The following is a 20,765-nucleotide window of genomic DNA, read 5'->3' as shown; positions in this document are numbered from 1 at the left end:
AAACCTTGGCGTTACCCTTGACCCTGACCTCTCCTTTGAAGAACATATAAAATATGTCTCAAGAGTTGCTTATTTTCATCTTCGAAACATTGCAAAAATTTGAAACTTTCTATCAAAAACTGATGCAGAAATATTAATACATGTTTTTGTTACTTCTAGACTAGATTACTACAATGCTCTTCTCTCTGGTTATCAAGACAAATTAATAAATAAACTTCAATTAGTGCTGCACACGGCTGCTAGAATCCTAACTAGAACAAAATAATATGAACACATTACTCCTGTCCTAGCGTCCTTACACTTGCTGCCTGTTAGGGTTAGGACTGATTTTAAGGTTTTACTCTTAACCTATAAATCAATACATGGACTTGCTCCTACTTACCTTGCTGAAATGATCCAGCCATACATACCTACACGTAACCTACGATCGCAAGATGCAGGCCTTTTAATTGTACCTAGAATTTCAAAACAAACAGCTGGCGGCAGGGCCTTTTCACATAGAGCTCCACTACTGTGGAATGATCTGCCAATTAAGGTTAGAAATGCAAACTCAGTGCAAACTTTCTAGTGTCTACTAAAAACTCATCTCTACAGCACAGTTTATAATTAGGTGTAACCTGGCCGGGGGCGTGAAGGTGACCAGTAGGCTTGATACTGTCCACCCTTGCTGTCTTGCCAGGTGGGCTCTCGTCGCCACTGGGATGCCCTCCCTCCAATGCCTTTTGGGGGAAGAGTCACTGGCTTGTTGTTGACTCTCTGTTGCGCACTTGTGCAATTGGACTGTACGCTGCTGGCAATACTCGGCCCTCATTCAGGGGGTGAGTATGGTGGGTGTCCCTTTGGTTGATGCCTGGCAATGTGGCTGGATTGATTTCCTGCCTGTTGGGCCCTGTCCGGGGCCTCCCCCGGGTAGGGCCACAGTGTCGCCGGACCCCCCTGTCTCAGTTCCAAGGTGTTACGCAGCTATATTATAGTGCTGTGAGATATGAGGAATGCACTTCTAACTTTTCGGAGTTTCCTCCAGTTTAAAATTTTAGGAGGAGATGAGGTCCTGGTCCACACCTGCGGATTACCTGGTTTGGGGGGCCCATTGCTGTCCCTGTCCTTGTCCACCTGGTCCTACTTCTGACCTAGTCTAAAATCAAATAGCCTCTGGATTTAGCCCAGAGAAATGTATTAATTATTCCAATTGGACTCTTAATATCTCACCCGGGCACAGCCAGAAGAGGATTGGTCACCCCTCTGAGCCTGGTTTCTCTCTAGGTTTCTTCCTAAAATTCGGCCTTCTTAGGGAGTTTTTCCTAGCCACTGAAATTCAACACTACTGTTGTTTGCTCCTTGGGCTTTAAGGCCGGGTGTCTCTGTAAAGCACTTTGTGACAACTGCTGATGTAAAAAGGGCTTTATAAATAAATTTTATTGGATTGAAATTTGATATAAGTGACTGAAGGGAGTTTATCTGTAGAAGGGGTCCTCTCCATGTCTTGTTCATTTTAAGTGTCGATCCTATCCTGCGTCCCAAAAACAACATCCCGCTGTTCCGGTCCCAGATCTGGTCTTTGAGAAGTTCGGTTCAGTCCCTTGAGCGGTTTCATGCTGTCTCTGTGAAGTGCTATTAGCGCCCTCTGAACACCATGCAAACACGAGACATGCAAAGCTCTTCAGCCTTGGAAAGAGGAATAATACGAGAGACTTGGTGTTTAATTCATTTGCTGTGAACCTCTCCCTCCCCCACCCTCCCAAATGCAAAGTAGCATTCCTGTAACCCTTTCATCACGTGCTAGAATGACTTAACACATGAGAGAATGGGAAGAAGGCCCATCCTGATACAATAATGACCAAGGCATGATCTAATGCTAGCGGATGAAGACAAGAAAATACACAGAGGCTATTGTGATTCATCATATGTATTTTCACTAATGACAGTGAGAAATTGGGTTAATTACCTTGTGTAGGGACAGAACGAAATATCTTAATTTTCATTCTGGTTAACCTTTTGGTTAGCTACTGCCTATAGAAAAATTTATTTTTCTATATCTAAATTGGATGATGTTTCACTCCCATAAGTTGCATGGGAATTACATGAACCACCTTGGGCAGTAATTACAGATGTGAGTTTAATGGATCTCTACCAAATTTAGACAAATTTGTCAATATTGTCGTCCTTCCAAAATTGTTCAAGCTCTGTCATGTTTTTTTGATTAGCATTGATGGACAGGATTTCCCTTCCATGGTTGTCTATTTAAAATAAATAATACTTAATTTAAGCGCATTGAACTCTGAGGCTCTTACACAGCAAAAACGTGAAAACTTTCAAGACAGTAATAAAGTTCCTACAGGCCCTGTAAGTGGATGTGTTCAATGTTGACCTGAGGTGACCCAAAGGTTCTAGGCTAATTTCTTTGACGCAAGCCCTTACCGCTGTAACTTGACACGCAACCTAACCTGTCACCACAATTACCCCTCAGCTCAACCACCCGTCACAATTTGCCTTGTGGTGAGGGTCAACAGTGAGGATTACACCAGGCTGTGAAGGGTGTTTTCAGATCACAACATTAGCGCCTTTAGCATCCAAATCCTATTGGCTGTTGAATACATGTTGTGCATGAGGCAGACTTAGCGGTGTGGTGTTGTTATCATTTAAACTGAGTGTGTGTGTTTGTGTGTGCATGCTGTTGTGTGGATTACTAGTGTGCCTTTGTAACAGCCTCACACCAACCACCCACGCGGGGCTCGAACCAATGATCCTCTGAACACAATAATCACTATCAACCAAAGTGTCGTACTGTCAAACTATGATCTGTTGTTCTGGGCTGCAGGGCTATGTTGTTGGCTAGCCTACTTGTTTTGTTTGTTATCAATTTACTTATTTTCATGTACTCAAGTTTGATTTCAACAAAACAACAAGTGACAGCAGTGGGGAAGTCATCCCAGTTACCTTGGAAGGTAACCGCCGACAATTCTACCCCTGTTAAAATGATAACCAAAACATGTTGTGTTTGTTTAAGGGAAATGATGGCAGTGTAAACACTCTTCAGTCAGTTTGATCGTTGCTTCACTATGACCCCTTGACCTTTCTCAAGAGAGGATCATGTTGAAGTATTGACACCATCCCCTACCCTCTTCACCTCACTCATCTCACTGTCCCCGTCCTCTCCCCCTCACTCACCTCACTGTCCTCCTCTCCTCCCCCTCAGCCTTTTCACTGTCCCCCTCCTCTCCCCCTCACTCACCTCACTGTCCTCCTCTCCTCCCCCTCAGCCTTTTCACTGTCCCCGTCCTCTCCCCCTCACTCACCTCACTGTCCTCCTCTCCTCCCCCTCAGCCTTTTCACTGTCCCCGTCCTCTCCCCCTCACTCACCTCACTGTCCTCCTCTCCTCCCCCTCAGCCTTTTCACTGTCCCCCTCCTCTCCCCCTCACTCATCTCTCTTTCTCACTTTTCTCTCCCTTTTCTTCTCTCACACTTCCCCTCCCTATCCTTTTCTCCCTCTAATTTGAAGAGTCATTTCTCTTTGTCTGAAAGCAAAAGTCACTGTAAAAGATAATCCACTGTGGCATGCACTTTGTAGCCTGTGTCTTTTTTTATTGATGCATTTATAGTGTTTTGTACACACGCCATGGTACTCGCCCCGATGACCACATTCTGACCACATGTCTTTAGGTTACTGGACACATGGCGATGTAATAGTTATCTGAGATTATAAGTGTAAACAGAAAATATCGGGTCAAGATCAGGACAAGATCCGGAAATATCAGAACAAGATCAGGAAATATCAGAACAAGATCAGGAAATATCAGGATAGGATCAGGACAAGATCAAGAAATATCAGGACAAGTTCAGAAGAGAACAGGTCAAGATCAGGACAAGATCAGGAAATATCAGAACAAGATCAGGAAATATCAGGATAGGATCAGGACAAGATCAGGAAATATCAGGACAAGATCAGGAAATATCAAGAAAAGATCAGGAAATGTCAGGACAAGATCAGAAGAGATTGGGTCAAGATCAGAACAAGAACAGGAAATATCAGGACAAGATCAGAAGAGATCAGGACAAGATCAGGAAATATCAAGAAAAGATCAGGAAATGTCAGGACAAGATCAGAAGAGATTGGGTCAAGATCAGAACAAGAACAGGAAATATCAGGACAAGATCAGAAGAGATCAGGACAAGATCAGGACAAGATAAGGAAATATCAGGAAATATCATGACAGGATCAGAAGAGATCGGGACAAGATCAGGACAAGGTCAGAAGAGATCAGGACAAGAGATGCATGCTAACAGCACAGCTACGGTGTCCCCATATCGACCTTACTCAACTTCTACTTTGACTGTTCATTTCTGATTTTCACCACTTTTGAAGAAGCAGACATGCAATTCGTTCACACCACAACACTGTAGATTTGAATTCACATTTTCTTGAATGCTAATCAGTAAAAAGCTTGTCAGTTAAGCAGCTCTGATTTGCATGGTGACTTCCGCTCATTTCAGAGGAAATTGTCTGAGGCGCTCTTGAGTTGTTTCATTGCCAACATTTATAGTCTAATGGAGCTAACTTGGCATCTGTTCTAAATCCAGGACAGACTGTCTTCTGTCTTGGCTCTGAACACAGACACAGGCTCACTGACATCTACACATACTACTCACACTTCTACAACTCTACAACAGAAGGCCAATGTGGTCCAATATCCATGAGAGCATAATGTCCCTAATTGATATCCACAGAAAGCATCAGCCAGAGCACCAATCTGTGACCCTCTCTCATGAATATGCAAATGTATTCAGAGATAGGCCTTGTCATTAGGTGCAGCCTGCAGAAGAGAGGTTGGATAAGGTGAATGTGTGTGTGTGTGACTGCAAACGGCCTGTTATGACCACAGAAGAGGGGAGATAGTTCACGGCCATTGTTCTGGACCTTCTCCTGATACAGCCATTAATTCCAGGTATCCTCACACGCAACACCTAAGGTGTATTCAGGAGTGAACATGAAGGAGCACAATTTTTAAAAGAAAAAAATGTTCTGTAACAATTGTGGTTCACAGCAATCTGTACATAGACCTTCAATGTTATATAATATAACAACTGTGTAAAACATATAGGTAGATCCTGCCCTCAAAACATTGGGGCTCCAAATTTGGCCCGCAGCCCTTAGGTTTGGTTCCCCCGAATACTAAATACTCACTACATATTCGAAGGCTCAGCGTTTTGGGCATGGAACAGTCCAAACTGTGCATGGTTTATGGTCAATGTTCCACGGCTAAGAGCAATAAAAGACCGAGTGCACACAGCACTTAGCCACCATACTGGCCATAAAATACAAAGCTCTGAGGTGCCTTATTTCAGTCCGTAAACCAGTCACCAATGCAACTACAACTTTGAAAAGAAATGTTGTGTCATACCTGTGTTACATGGTCTTGAAAACCATGGCTCTCAACCAATCAGCATTCAGATGTCAAACCAACCAATTTATAAATCGTTGTCTTCACTTGCTTCTCCAGTTATGTTGGGATGGGAAAACTGAAAAACACTAACACTAATAACGTGTTAATAAAACCAATAACGTGTTAATAACAGTAATTACGTGTTAATAACACTAATAACACATTCAATACAGGTGACGGATTCCACAAAACAAACGAAATATCGGCCACTAGCACCTGATGATTCACACCTGGCCACCGTCCTCCTTGCTCCTCCCGCAACCAGTCAGGTCCTTCTTTTTGTAAACAAGGCCCAGCCATCACACCACAACCCTGCCTGGAGAATGAACCCTCTGTTGTCACTGTACATATCAGCAGATACGTACAGGCAAACTGTTGGATGTTAGCTCAGGGCTAACTTGCCCAAACCCTAGAAGAACAATATTCTGGTCTGATCTATGATGGCGTGAATGGTGACCATAAGGATTCCACATTTCGTTTTGGCAAATCGCGAACAACTATTTCAGGATATGAGAGTATGTGCATTGAATTAATTCGGATGAAGCCAAACATGGTCCGTCTTCCTTTTGGCCCTCTCCTCATCCGACCGATCTACCTCCTCCAAATTCTCACTCCTCCGAAACAGAAAAGACGGAAACAGCCTTCACAGGGGAGGGGAACAAAGCAGAATGGCGCAGGCGGAGGGATGAATGAAGAACTGAGCGCCCACACAGTGGAGAGGAGTGGATGGGATGGCGTGGTGGAGAACGTCACAGGCAACACAGAGGACGTGGGCGCCGGAAGATGAGTGGGTGGGATGTGGGATGCATTCCAACACTGCTCTCCATCTTTCTATCTCTCCGTTCTGTCCATTAAGTCCTTCTGTCCTCTTCTGTCCATTCCCATTCTAGCATCTTCACACAACAGAAAGGACATTTTAATGGAGCACGGGTCAACATTTCCAAACCCCCCCACATTCTAGTAACGGACCACCATTGATACCCTCACACAATTAGTGTTTTCATTGCTTGACCTGAAGCGTTATTTTAACATGGAGATTGTATTTTTCAACAGTCACGCAGGCCAGTAAAGATGGGCTGTCCTTTAACCTACCATGGCTCATCGCTATCGTGTGACCTCCATCTGTAAATAATGAACCATCCATGGCTTCTGTCCATGTCCTGTCTGTGTGTGTGTGTGTTTGTGTGTGTGTTTGTGTGTGTTTGTGTGTGTTTGTGTGTGTGTGGGTGGGTGTGTGTGTTTGTGTGTGTGTTTGTGTGTGTGTTTGTGTGTGTGTGTGGGTGTGTGTGTTTGTGCGTGTGTGTATATGTGTCTTTCTACTAGTTTTATGATCAATATTATCTCCCACAACTGAGGCTAGTGTCACTGCTTGTCCGTCTGCTGACAACACCCACACAAACACACTCTCATGAGGAATCAGGAGCTAAGATGCAGACCTATACAGACTTTATTCAACCTAAAAAGACACACAAAACACAGAGAGAAATAGAAAGAAACATAAATACAGGGATTCATTCTGAAGAATAAGATTCTAAAATGTGCAGATAATAAAGAAAAACTGCAAGACCTGCATGAGTGTCTGTCTGGTCCTTCTGAAGGGAACCTACAAACCCGATTCCAAAAAAGTTGGGACACTGTACATATTGTGAGCAAAAAATGGATGGAATAATTTACAAATCTCATAAACTTATATTTAATTCACAATAGAATATAGATAACATATCGAATGTTGAAAGTGAGACATTTTGTAATGTCATGCCAAATATTGGCTCATTTTGGATTTCATGAGAGCTACACATTCCAAAAAAGGTAGCAATAAGAGACCGGAAAAGTTAAATGTACAGATAAGGAACAGCTGGAGGACCAATTTGCAACTTATTATGGCAATTGGCAACATGATTGGGTATAAAAAGAGCCTCTCAGAGTGGCAGTGTCTCTCAGAAGTCAAGATGGGCAGAGGATCACCAATTCCCCCAATGCTGCGGCGAAAAATAGTGGAGCAATATCAGAAAGGAGTTTCTCAGAGAAAAATTGCAAAGAGTTTGAAGTTATCATCATCTACAGTGCATAATGTCATCCAAAGATTCAGAGAATCTGGAACAATCTCTGTGCGTAAGGGTCAAGCCCGGAAAACCATACTGGATGCCCGTGATCTTCGGGCCCTCAGACGGCACTGCATCACATACAGGAATGATACTGTAATGGAAATCACAACATGGGCTCAAGAATACTTCCAGAAAACATTGTCGGTGAACACAATCCACAGTGCCATTCGCCGTTACCGGCAAAAATTCTATATGTCAAAAAAGAAGCCGTATCTAAACAGGATCCAGAAGCGCAGGCATTTTCTCTGGGCCAAGGATCATATAAAATGGACTGTGTCAAAGTGGAAAAGTGTTCTGTGGTCAGAAAAATCAAAATTTGAAGTTAATTTTGGAAAACTGGGATGCCATGTCATCCGGACTAAAGAGGACAAGGACAATCCAAGTTGTTATCAGCGCTCAGTTCAGAAGCCTGCATCTCTGATGGTATGGGGTTGCATGAGTGCGTGTGGCATGGGCGGCTTACACATCTGGAAAGGCACCATCAATGTTGACAGTTATACCCAAGTTCTAGAACAACATATGCTCCCATCCAGACGTCGTCTCTTTCAGGGAAGACCTTGCATTTTCCAATGACAATGCCAGACCACATACTGCATCAATTACAATGTCATGGCTGCATAGAAGAAGGGTCCGGGTACTGAAATGGCCAGCCTGCAGTCCAGATCTTTCACCCATAGAAAACATTTGGCGCATCATAAAGAAGAAGGTGCAACAAAGACGACCTAAGACAGTTGAGCAACTAGAAGCCTGTATTAGACAAGAATGGGACAACATTCCTATTCATAAACTTGAGCAACTTGTCTCCTCAGTCCCCAGACGTTTGCAGTAAAAGAAGAGGGGATGCCACACAGTGGTAAACATGGCCTTGTCCCAACTTTGAGATGTGTTGATGCCATTAAATTTTATATCAACGTATTTTTCCCTAAAAGTGATACATTTTGTCAGTTTAAACATTTGATATGTCATCTATGTTGTATTCTGAATAAAATATTGAAATTCTCACTCACACAACTAACACTTGAACATTTTAAACCCAAATGTGTATGTCTAATGCTAACCTTAATCTTAACAGGTAACCCAAACCACAATAAAAAATCCCTAAAAGCCTAAACCACAATAAAAAATACAAAAACAGAATATATCACAGAATATGAAGTAGTGGAAAAGTTTTAGAATTGGCCGAGACAACCCCTCTAGTTCATACGTTCAAATCAGGAGTACCTTTTCTATACATTCAGAATAATCACAGTGCTGAAGTACAGAGTCGTCATTTACAGGAACAATCTGACCTCTCTATAGGAACTTAAAGAATGGAAGGGGTTTGGGGAAAACTGCAGGACCTTGGGGCGATGCTGTGTCCAATCTCTGTGGATAGACAGGGTGTGTGTGTTTACACAGGCGGCTGAAAGGCTTTTACAGGGAGCTGAATATCCAAGGCTGATGGATTGGATGTTGGAAAACAAGGACGACTTGACTGCTTCTTTGGATGGGACAGGACTGGAGACTCATAGGTGAGGAATGTGTTTATGGCGTTCTGTGGTGATTAGGGAGGGGGGAGGCCTAGTAAACTCTGACCCAGTTCAGAGAGGCATCATGGGCAGGTTTTAATTTGGTTCAAAACAAACAGCTCAGTCCAGGTAGTGTTTCACGTAGAGCGTACATAGGAAGCAGCGATCCTGACCCAGGTGTGTGCTCACCTCGGCTGTCCTTAACTCATCACATTCAAGTTGAATTACTGCATAACTACACATTTGACACCAGGGTTGTTGTAAGGCAGGGGTGTAGAATTAGGGGAGGACGGGGGGGGGGGGGTCATTGACCGTGAACCCCCCCAATATACAATACAAACCTACGCCGTTGACGCCAGGAGAAGCAAGAGGGTAATGGGGCTAAGCCAACCATATTCAGTCGCTAACTAAACCTGGACAATGCTGGCTCATTGCTCCGCCCTCCGTGGGCCCCTGGGCCAATTCACAAGCAGAATTCTTGTCCAAAGTTCATTCACCACTTCATGAAACGTCGGTAGAGATAGACTTATCTGACGCAATACGTACAAATTACATACATGTTACAACACAAAATAAAAATATTTGCAGTTTCAAAACAAATTTCTAAGCAAAGCACATTTTTGAGACAGCCAGTCAAAATCCATGGAGCCCCCCCCCCAAGTGTCTGTCTCCCCGAGCATGGCAGCTTGGCAGCTTGGCAGCTTGGCAGCTTGGCAGCTTGGCAGCATGGCAGCTTGGCAGCTTGGCAGCTTGGCAGTTTGGCGATGATAAGGCTTATACTACAAGGTTCCGATTTTAGGCTAGACGGTCATGTTAGCTGATGTGGGTGGAGTACCGACGACGCCGGTTGTGAGATTGCACCTGGTTTATTCTAGAACTCTCAACAGTAAGTTGATACCCTAACTGAGCTGAGAAAATGTATGTTTTTTGGGGCGTTGTAAATTCCCTAGAGGCCACAGGGCCTTATATAGTCCATGTATAGGAAGAGTTAGCCCTGAATACACACACAAACACATGTGGTCGACTTATCCACCCTGCTCCTGAGTAGTAAACAGAGCTTCTATGGAGTGGAATGGAGACAGACAAAGTCGGGGAGTAATAATGAATAGCGTGATTTAAAAATGTGTCCTTCATATCCTTTTGAAAGTTACGGTTGAGGTTTTCACTTCTTTTTTCGCATCTGTGTACTTGCTCTGGCAATGTGGGCGGGGCAAGAGTTTCTGATGAATCCCTTATGTAAAGGGGACATGGTTTGGACGTGCACGACACACCCCGTAGTAACACAGGCTGTGTTAAGAGGGCATTCAGGATACTTCAGTACAAAATCTCGAAATCGTTTTCAGCTGTACTGAATTTAATCTACTTGCCGTTCTCATGATAAAGACAAAGAGCAGCTAACCGTTTGGTGTAGCTGGAGGGATCTAACTGGATGTGTGTTTAGACAAGACTGAAACAGCCGAAGGAATCACAAAACCAAAACAGCAGCAATGAAATGCGAACCCCCCCCCCCACACACACACACACACACCCACCACACACCCCGTCCCCTACTCCCCTCCGTCCCCCCCTCCCCCACGCCCCCCTGTCCCCCACCCCCCTCCGTCCCATACCTCCCTCCCCCCCTCCCCCATGCCCCCCTGTCCCCCACCTCCCTCCGTCCCCTACTCACCTCGGTCCCCCCCCGCCCCCCCGCCACCCCTCCCCCGCCCCCCTCAGTCCCCCACCCTCCTCCGGTCTACGGGCCGGCTCAGCTACATGCTCGGTAACATAGCCGATCCGTCTTCATGTCAACATGCACGTGGGCTTTGGTAGAGGTCCCAACCCACTGTTGACCGAGCGGTGAAACACTCCACAGTATCAGACAGTTCTGCATCACTTCATCAAACTCAGTAAATAACCCCTTACTTGGTTTCATGGTAAATTACACCAGTTAATACCACAGGTCTGCTGCATATATATCATATATGGCTGGCTAGCCACCATTTGCATGTTGAGTGAAGTCGTCATTTATCTCTCTTTCTCCATGCGGTCAAGCACCATTAACAAAGCCTCTTGCCCCTAAAGCGAGCTCAATTAAATCACATGACAGCTGTAAACTTGCCTGCTACCTACAACGCAAACGGCTAACCAGCCATACTGTAGCTGGCTAGCGCCAACAATGTGTGCTGGCATGGTAACTAACCAGCCATAACCTGTCAGTTCCCTTGACAGGGAACCATTAAATAAAGGGAATTAAGTATATCTAGTAATTACAATAATTATTATTATTTTGTATAAACTTTGACCATCAGGGATTTTCTTGGAGATAAAAGATATTCATATTCAGACAGACCATTGTAAAGGTATACAACCATGTTATAGAAGTGTAGAAATGTGAGTTTCTGATGAATTTACTGACAACAAACACGTGACACACAGTGTATATAGAGCAACACACATTTCTTCTGTTGAGTTTCTATGACCTGTCTCACCGGTAAAGTCATTTACTGACCGGTAAAGAATTCAGACTCAGGTCTATTCCACTCAGGGTTCAGAGGTCAAAAAACAGCCCTGGGGTGAATGGATTTTTTTAATCCCATTATTGAGGGAACATAAAGACAAACAACCAATATTCTCCTAAACTCGACGGTGGGTTTAAATAATTCACACAGATGTTGTGTTCTGTAACTGTGAAGAGCGGTGAGGATAATGTAGTGTAATGGTTCTTGCGGGGTGTTTTACCGGACCTTGTGTGCTGAGGTCTTTTGGTTTAAGTGTGGCTGGAAGAACTGAAAAACGGGTGTATCTCTGCAGTGATGAATTATTGAACAAGATTGTAATAATTCACGTGGATTTACGAGTGTACTCCACTGTGTGTGTACATGCATTGTTTGTGTGTGTGTGTGTGTTTACCTGACTATGTGTTCCAATGCAAGGATGTGCATTATGTGTTCATCAGCAGCTGTTCAATTATTGAATAAAGCCATTATCACTTTGGCAGATTAGATATTTACACTTCCACTGGTGTTGCCCTGGCGATACTGGAACTCACCATCACCCCTTCTGAGCAACAGAGTAACACCTTTGTCAGCATAACACTCACACACACACACACACACACACACACACACACACGCATATACCCACAGAGAAATACAAACACCTCGTGACTGCTTGGGAGCACTAAGGGGCGCACAAGAGAGTTGGTTGTTTTTTGTTGGTGGTCAAAAGCGTGTCAGAAAATCTGTCTCAGCTGTTTCACAGAGCACGTCTGTCCTTCGACGTCTCTGGAGACAACAGGTTAAACATCAGGCTTTTACTCGCAGCACATGCATGGTGACCGTTGGATGGAAATATCTCAGGCAACCTGTTAGTACGGGTACATAAATAATGCTTATGTTCTGTATACATGAACGTATCTGTGTGTGTGTATGTGTGGATTAAAACGTGTATGTGCAATGATTTTGTTTATGTTTATGTAACCACGGTAGTGAGTGCTTCACTTCTCACCTAGAGGTGGTGGAAAACAGCTGAGGCAATGGTGGGTAACTGCTTTTCTCAGGAGAGATGTGTGTGTGCGCGTGTTTGTGTGTGTGTGTGTGGGCATGTGTGTGTGTCCCCGTGTGTGTTCCGCAACTTTACATAACCTGAGGTGTGATAGGGTCTTTCCTGTTACTCAGACATAGGAGAGGACAGCTGTGGGTCAGTTTGATCCTCTGGGGCTGGATGTGTGAAAACCAAGGCATCCTGGGATACGTGCCTGACCTTTCCCTCAGTGATGGCAACCTTTTCACTCCGGGTTTAGAGTAACCTCTGACCCCTCACACCTCACTGAGGTTGACATCACCTGATTCCAGTGCCCCTTACCGATTTTAAGCCACCCAACAGAATAACAACAACATGCTACCAGAACATTCTCCCTCACATTCAGTTTCCCTCGCACTCACTCAAATGTTAGATTCAGATTGCTTCATTGGCATGAAATGCAGTTTGTAGCCGGGGCTGAAGGAGTAGAGAGTCTCAGCATTTCAGGAAATACAATATAATGCAATGAAGTGAATACATTTCAGATTTCAGAATAAATAATAATAATGATTCCTGTGCAGTTTAGTTGGTAGAGCATATGGCACTCGCAACAAAAAAATATTTTAGGTCCGATTCCCACAGGTTAAAAACGGATGCGCTTCATATAATATTATTATATTATAACTGCCCTATATAAGTGTCTACGAAATTACAAGAATATGAATGTAAAATCACAATATATGTAAGAATAACATATATCTATTCACTTTGCTATGTCTTCTGAAGGTTGTTGACATTCCACTTGGGCACAGACTGGCTGTTCTGTGAGAAAACTTTCACAACGGACTAGAAGAGAGAATATGCGAGGTAATGGGCACGGCAACACTGTTCTGAATGACATTTACTACACTTAATGTCAGACGTTTGTCATACACCTCAGTACTACCTAGGAATGGCTAAACAGCCTCGAAGAGAAATCCAACAGGCTCTTTTCACTTCCACGACTTAACCTCCAGTCAGGTTGACACACCTGATACCGATTGTTGTTTTTCATTTATGCCACCGGCCTTTCCGAAACGGGACCATTAGAAAGGGCGGTGGAAACCCTCCAACTTCAAATCACACTGACACACGGGGAGAGCCATAAACTCGATGTAAGCTCAATATTGACATGCTAATTAATAGCTTCTATTGTCCTGTATTTATGCCGGGCCGTTATTGTGAAAACACATTTATTTATAATCTGCCTGAGAAAATAAAGGTTGAAAATGAATAACCATCTCTAAATCATTCATGATTCATGTATTTCATTTTCTATCTCTGTCTTTTTCTCCGGCCATCTCTCCATTAAGGGGATCCTGTTGTTGTGACTGATCCATTGTGTTCAGATTGAGAGGCCTGTTTTGGTTGTCCTGGATCGTCTATTCATTTAGGATTCCTTCCTTTGGTCTTTCTCTGGGGATGGTTTTCTGGAGGGGGCCAGGCCCTGACTGTCATCGTTGCATTTGTTAGTTTATGTGTGTGTTTTACATCTTCAGTTAAGTAGAGCCACAGCTGAGTCATTTGAGGAATTGACATGTAGAAAGAGAAAGAGCGAAGAGAGAGAAAGAGAGAGAAAAGCGTTGCACATGTCAGCTTTATTATATGGTCTTGTTTCAGTCAAATGCCTTTTCACAACCATTTTCTATCCTGGGACCACCAAATCACTGTCAATAATAGCTCTTGACAAAATCTTTCAAATATTTAAAACAAGTTACATTGTCAAATCATAAATAAATTGTATAGTACTTTAGTACAACCACATTTCCCAATAAAAAATAAAAACAGAATGCAATAATATGCAAATCATGTATCCCTATATTTAATTGAAAATAGTACAAAGACAACATATCAAATGTTAAAACTGAGAAAATGTAACCAATATTGGTTTCCAGCCTTATCCTTTGTGTACAAAGATTTCTCCAGATTCTCTGAATCTTGTAATGATATTATGTTATGTTGATGACAAAAAACTCCCGAAACTCTTCGCAATTTTATATTGAGAAATGTTATTCTTTAATTGTTGCACTATTTGCCTGTGCAGTCTTTCACAAAGTGATTAACCCCTCCCAATCTTTACTTCTGAAAGACTAATCCTCTCTGGGATGTACTTTTTATACCCAATCATATTACTGACCTGTTGCCAATTAATCTAATTGGTTGTGAGATGTACCACGAGGATCTTTTTTAGCACTACACAACTTTTCTAGTCTTTTGTTGGCCCTGTCCTAGCTTCTTTAAAATGCTTTGCAGCCATATATCAAAAGTGGACATATGTTTTTCAAGAAACAATAACATTCCTCATTTTTATAACATTCCCCTTTACTATTTTCTATTGCATATAGGGTTTAAATGATTTGCATATATTTGCATTCGGTTTTTCTTTAAATTTTACACAGCGTCCCAACTCGAGACCGCCTTGCATTATTATTATTATTATTATTGCATTATAGCTGGAAGTCCCCCAGCTATTATTATTTTTGGAAGAACAGAAGAAATGTGGTAGACCTCAAAAAATATATTCAAATCATCGGCTATAGCCTTGTGGACACAGATCGAAAAACCCCCTTCCGCCATCTGACAAAAATACCTGGCTCTCCTCGAGCATTAAAAGAACAACCTTTAACTGTGTCTGTGCTCCAGGTGACACCAATTCTGCCCAATGCAGGAGTGTTAGGGAGTTCCATTATCTGGCCCGGGAACACGAGCACACATTCCCTTTAGATGTGAGCGTCCTCCCAGGCACAAGCCAGGTGCTCCATCTCGGGCCCACAGACGAAACCAGATTAGAAAAAAAATACATGGATTCAATTGACTTTGTTAACGGCTTGTGCTGCGCTGGAAATTTCCAGAAAAGTGTGAAGGTCAACTATCCAATTTTTCTAGAACACTGTTGTGGGTGTGAGTGTGTGTGTTTTGCACCAATACATGGCATGTATGTTTCTGGACATTATACCGCGCCACCATGTTGACAGCGAGACCAGGCATTACGTTCCTATTAGGTTTGAGAAGGTCGCTCCACAATCCCGCTTTTGCCCAACACGGTGACGGCGTGGCCCGGTTTTCGCCGAGCAAGATTAATAGAACTGTCTCAATCAGAGTGAGAGAGAGGGCATGGCCAATGTTACATGTACTTGATTCAATAATTACATTCTAAAATGCTACCGCATACTGACATTTTATCGATTACAAATGACATGACCTTCCACTTAAAGAAAAAAACTCTAATCCCTCGCTCTGAAATGAAAAAGCAAGGCCCTCAATCATTTCTCTCCGGGTGCCAATTTCACACACTTTGTACATTCCCCAACTGTCATAATGCACTCCATTCACCTTGACTTTACTCATATTAAACTCAGGTTGACCTAACTCTCCTTTATTTTCGTTTACAGCCTCACAAATGCCTTCATCGATAGTGTTGACATGCACTGGGTGTAGCGGAGTGGAACGGCAGAGCTAGGAAGGGGAGAAATGTTATATTCTGTACTGTATATTATATTAGTAATCCTATACCTTACCAACCTCCACCTATTCAACATGATATCTTACCCCATCTATACTATACCTTACCAACCTCCACCTATTCAACATGATATCTTACCCCATCTATACTATACCATACCAACCTCCACCTATTCAACATGATATCTTACTCCATCTATACTATACCATACCAACCTCCACCTATTCTACATGATATCTTACCCCATCTATACTATACCATACCAACCTCCACCTATTCAACATGATATCTTACCCCATCTATACTATACCTTACCAACCTCCACCTATTCAACATGATATCTTACCCCATCTATACTATACCATACCAACCTCCACCTATTCAACATGATATCTTACCACATCTATACTATACCATACCAACCTCCACCTATTCTACATGATATCTTAACCCGCCCACCCTGAATCTTATCAACCTTCATCAATGCTATATCTTACCCCACGTTCACTATCTCACCAACCTTCATTTATACTATATCTTACCTCTCCTATACTATATCTACTTCCACTTGTACTATATATTTTACCAACCGTGATCTAGCTTACATCTTACCAGCCTCCACCTATTCTATACCTTACCATCCATTTCCATTTCTAGTTCAAACCCCAACTTGTCTCCCCTGAACCCCAATTCATTTGTAATTGCTCCTATACCACTCCCTCACCCCATAAACATTTAATACTCTTCACACTGGGCTGTCCATCCATTGGATAAGTGTCTTGTACTCCCCCCCTCCCCCCGTCGTATGTCCTTGCTTGGCTCTTTCTCTGATGATGATTTGTCTCTGGTAATTGTAGGGCCTTGGGGAAATGGGCTTATTTGAACATACTGTTTATAACTCTTATCAAATCAATGCAGAAACCACTGTCTCCCTCTCTCTCTCTCTCTCTCTCTCTCTCACACACACACACATACACACGTACACACACACACATACACGCACACATACATGCACACACATACACACACACACACACACTGTAGGTACTATTCATATTATAGTCCTATACCGGACATCACTGTTTTTTTAAGAGAAATTAAAACAAGGAGAGCTGAAGAAGAGGATGTGAATGTTTATCATTAGAAACAGTAATCTATCTGCTTATTATTCAGAGGGCTTATCACTGCAATTCTGACGTTCCTCCACTCACACAAAACATGTCAATTGATAAAAAAGTATCCAGACAGCTCAAATGGCCAATGCACATGGCTCATTTTTATTACTTTTATATCAACAAAACATGCTAACAAATACATAGATGCCTATCACATTTACTTCAATACTTTAACTTAGTTTAACTTTCAAGATGGACAAAACAGCTAGCCTATGCCACAACATTTTTAAAGTTACTTTTACATTTGTTATCTTTTAATAATCTGTTGTTTGTAATTGTAAAGTGTGCACTGTGAAAACAAAGAACTTGTTTGCTCTCTTTGCACACCATGTCAGGGTGAAAAACTCTCAGGGCAGACCAAAAATCATCGGGTATAGAGCACTGAAAGCTGGGTCTGGTGATGCCCCAGTTATTTTTTAGTTGACAATACAAGTTAGAGCTGTTGGCTGAAATGAAATAATAAGTGTGAGCAACAACGTCATGGGAACCAGAACAGCATCAGATGTGCTTTGGAGTACACATATATCAACATCAACAGTCCTGAGTTACAGAATGTTTGATCGTGAATATGATATCCTGAAATGGGGAAAAATAAAACAGAAATAAACATTTTCGGAAGGTTATTCAGGTTGGGCAATCCCTGGTTTATGGTTTGTTCAGTATTGTGGCCATTGTTGTGGGGAAAGAGACGTGCGTTCTGTTGTTCACAAACCAAGACTGAAATTTGCTTGATTTCTCTCTCTCACTCAATCAATTCAATCAGTAGCACTTACTTCATTTCCCTGTAAAATCGTAGTCACTGAAAGTGTAACCAACATGCTTTTAATAAATTGAAAACGTAGGCCAAACATATAGAATTCATTCATTTCAGTTGGCCGCTAATTCTGCAAGATCGTACTCAATAGTTTCTTAAAAATGTAGCTTGGATGTAAATTTGATTTTAGCCCAATCACAAGGCGCACCCCACTACCGTCGAGAACGACACTGCCAAACTGTGCCTGTACGAAATGTTTGAAAGACAACAATGGAAACCAGAGGACAGAAAGCGGCCAAAAAGAGTGCCAAGAAGTCTGCCAAAAAGTATTGAATCCGAAAAGTCTGGCAAAAAGTCTCAAATCCGAAAAGTCTGTCAAAATGTTTTGAATGTTTGACGTGTTAACTTCCAAACATTAGCCTGCCGCAGGTGCAGAGTAAAATAAGAGTGCGAGGGTTTTGTCATCAGCACACTGCGACACTGTGCGTCAGGGAAAGTGGAAAGCTTCTCAAGGACTGACAGTATATTTTTCTCTTTATCTTATAAGCCTACAATGTGTGTGCATGTGTGTGTATTCCCATGGCTAGGACTATGTTATTGATGGATTCAAAGAACAGCTGCTTTAATCTCAGATTCTCAGTCAGAGGTAAGGTAGCCTGTCACTAATTTCTAATTTTATACAGTAATGCCAAGTGACAGAATTGCATTAAACACATCTGTAAAAGGCACATTTCCCCCGAATTCGACAGGCAAAACATTTCCCCTGTCACGAATACGACACGGAAAACCAGCTGGAGTGGTCATGCAGAGAGTATAATTCAATTCCAAAGGGCAAAAACCAGGGTCGGTGTACAAGAGGTCCGACGGGTACAGTACAACTCCAAGCTCCAAAATGCAAAAACCAGGGGCAGATTGACAAAGATCAGATAGGCAATGGTACAAAACAGATAGGCTAAAAACAGAGTTGGAGATACAGTCAGAGACGTGTTGGTACACCGGAGAATGTCAAAACTACAGAAATAGCAAGCAACAGGCATACTACGTCGTAAGATACAAACACTATCTCACAAAGAAAGCATGAAAAACCAACCAAACTAAATGGTGGACACTAATGAAAATCAGGTGGGATGTGTTCAGAAGTCAGGGGATTGGGACCGGGGGAGTGTGCTGCGTCCAGGATGATTGGGACCTGGGGAGTGTGCTGTGTCCAGGATGATTGGGACCTGGGGAGTGTGCTGTGTCCAGGATGATTGGGACCTGGGGAGTGTGCTGTGTCCAGGATGATTGGGACCTGGGGAGTGTGCTGTGTCCAGGATGAAAAGGACAGGTGTTGTCTTCTGGAGGTAGGGGGCATGAGAGCGGAGAGGCGATCTCACATCCCCATGTTTTCAACTTCCATGAACTCCTCTATGGTCTGTGCCAATGACGCACATGTGATGCTTCATTCTAACAATTTATGAGGACCTCAGGTAACCCCAGTGTCTTGCTAACAGATTGTTCTGGCCCTTTCCAATTTATTAACGCAGCAACTTACGAAACACAGCGCCAAATAGTCCTGGGCCTAAAAAAATATGATTGTCTGAACGACAGTCAGTAGTAACTGTTGATCAGCCCTTAACAAAAATCCTGCCTGAAGGTCTTGGAGATCATTACCAACATATTTTTGGAATGTTTTATGTGTGTGTGTGTGTGTATGAGTGTTTGTGTGTGCTTTTGTAATTACCCGTGTGTTGTGTGTAGCTCCCAATTAGCATGGCTATGCTAAAACAATTCCCAGCCCACCCCACAGAAGAGCCTTTCTGCCCCCAGCGCAGAGCCACTAAATCCACTGGGGTAGTCCAGGCCACACATATCTATCATCTGTAGATGTATAGGTGTGGTGAACCCAAACAATATACGACCACACCTGCTGACCTGCGTGACAGTTATTACATTTAAGTTTATTCGCGGGCGGCCTAATTGCTCTGCTTATTTCAAAGTGTGACCAGACGCGCATCCAAAATCCATTCCGTCTGCACTCCATTGAAAGAGCCCTTCCCTCCAGAAATCCATTTCACGCCTTAGGCTCTACCCACGTCCCTGGAACGTGAATTAGACTTTGCGCACCATACCACATCTGACAAAATGACAGTAAACCCACTTCTTCAGGTATCACCACCAATGTGGCATGGTTCATCCTGGTTTCAACCTGGTTCATCCTAGTTTCAACCTGGTTTCATCCTGGTTCATCCTGGTTTCATCCTGTTTCATCCTAGTTTCAACCTGGTTTCATCCTGATTCATCCTGGTTTCATCCTGGTTCATCTTGGTTTGAACAGGCCTGTCTACATACCTTAGGACGAAAAAGGTTGTAGTGCAGGTCTTAGGACGAAAAAGGTTGTAGTGCAGGTCTTAGGACGAAAAAGGTTGTAGTACAGGTCTTAGGACAAACAAGGTTGTAGTGCAGGTCTTAGGACGAAAAAGGTTGTAGTGCAAGTCTTAGGATGAAAACGTTTGTAGTGCAGGTCTTAGGACGAAAAAGGTTGTAGTGCAGGTCTTAGGACAAACAAGGCTCTCTGACTATCTTTATGCGAGAGGGAGATCATTGATCTGTTTAATATTTCATAACATATCTGAGAAGGAATGATGAGGATGGTGGGTGGAGGGGGAAGGAGGGGGAAGGAGCGGGGATGGAGTGGAAGGAGAAAAGGACACAGGGAAAGAAAGTAGAGGAGGAGGAGTATTTAACACCCTCTTTCTCATATGAGGTAGTTGAGTCATCACATATTCATGAGCA

The sequence above is a fragment of the Esox lucius genome, chromosome 16, assembly GCF_011004845.1.
Source record: "Esox lucius isolate fEsoLuc1 chromosome 16, fEsoLuc1.pri, whole genome shotgun sequence".
Taxonomy (NCBI): Eukaryota; Metazoa; Chordata; class Actinopteri; order Esociformes; family Esocidae; genus Esox; species Esox lucius.
The sequence above is the reverse complement of the archived record's forward strand: the minus strand, read 5'-3'. Positions refer to the sequence as shown.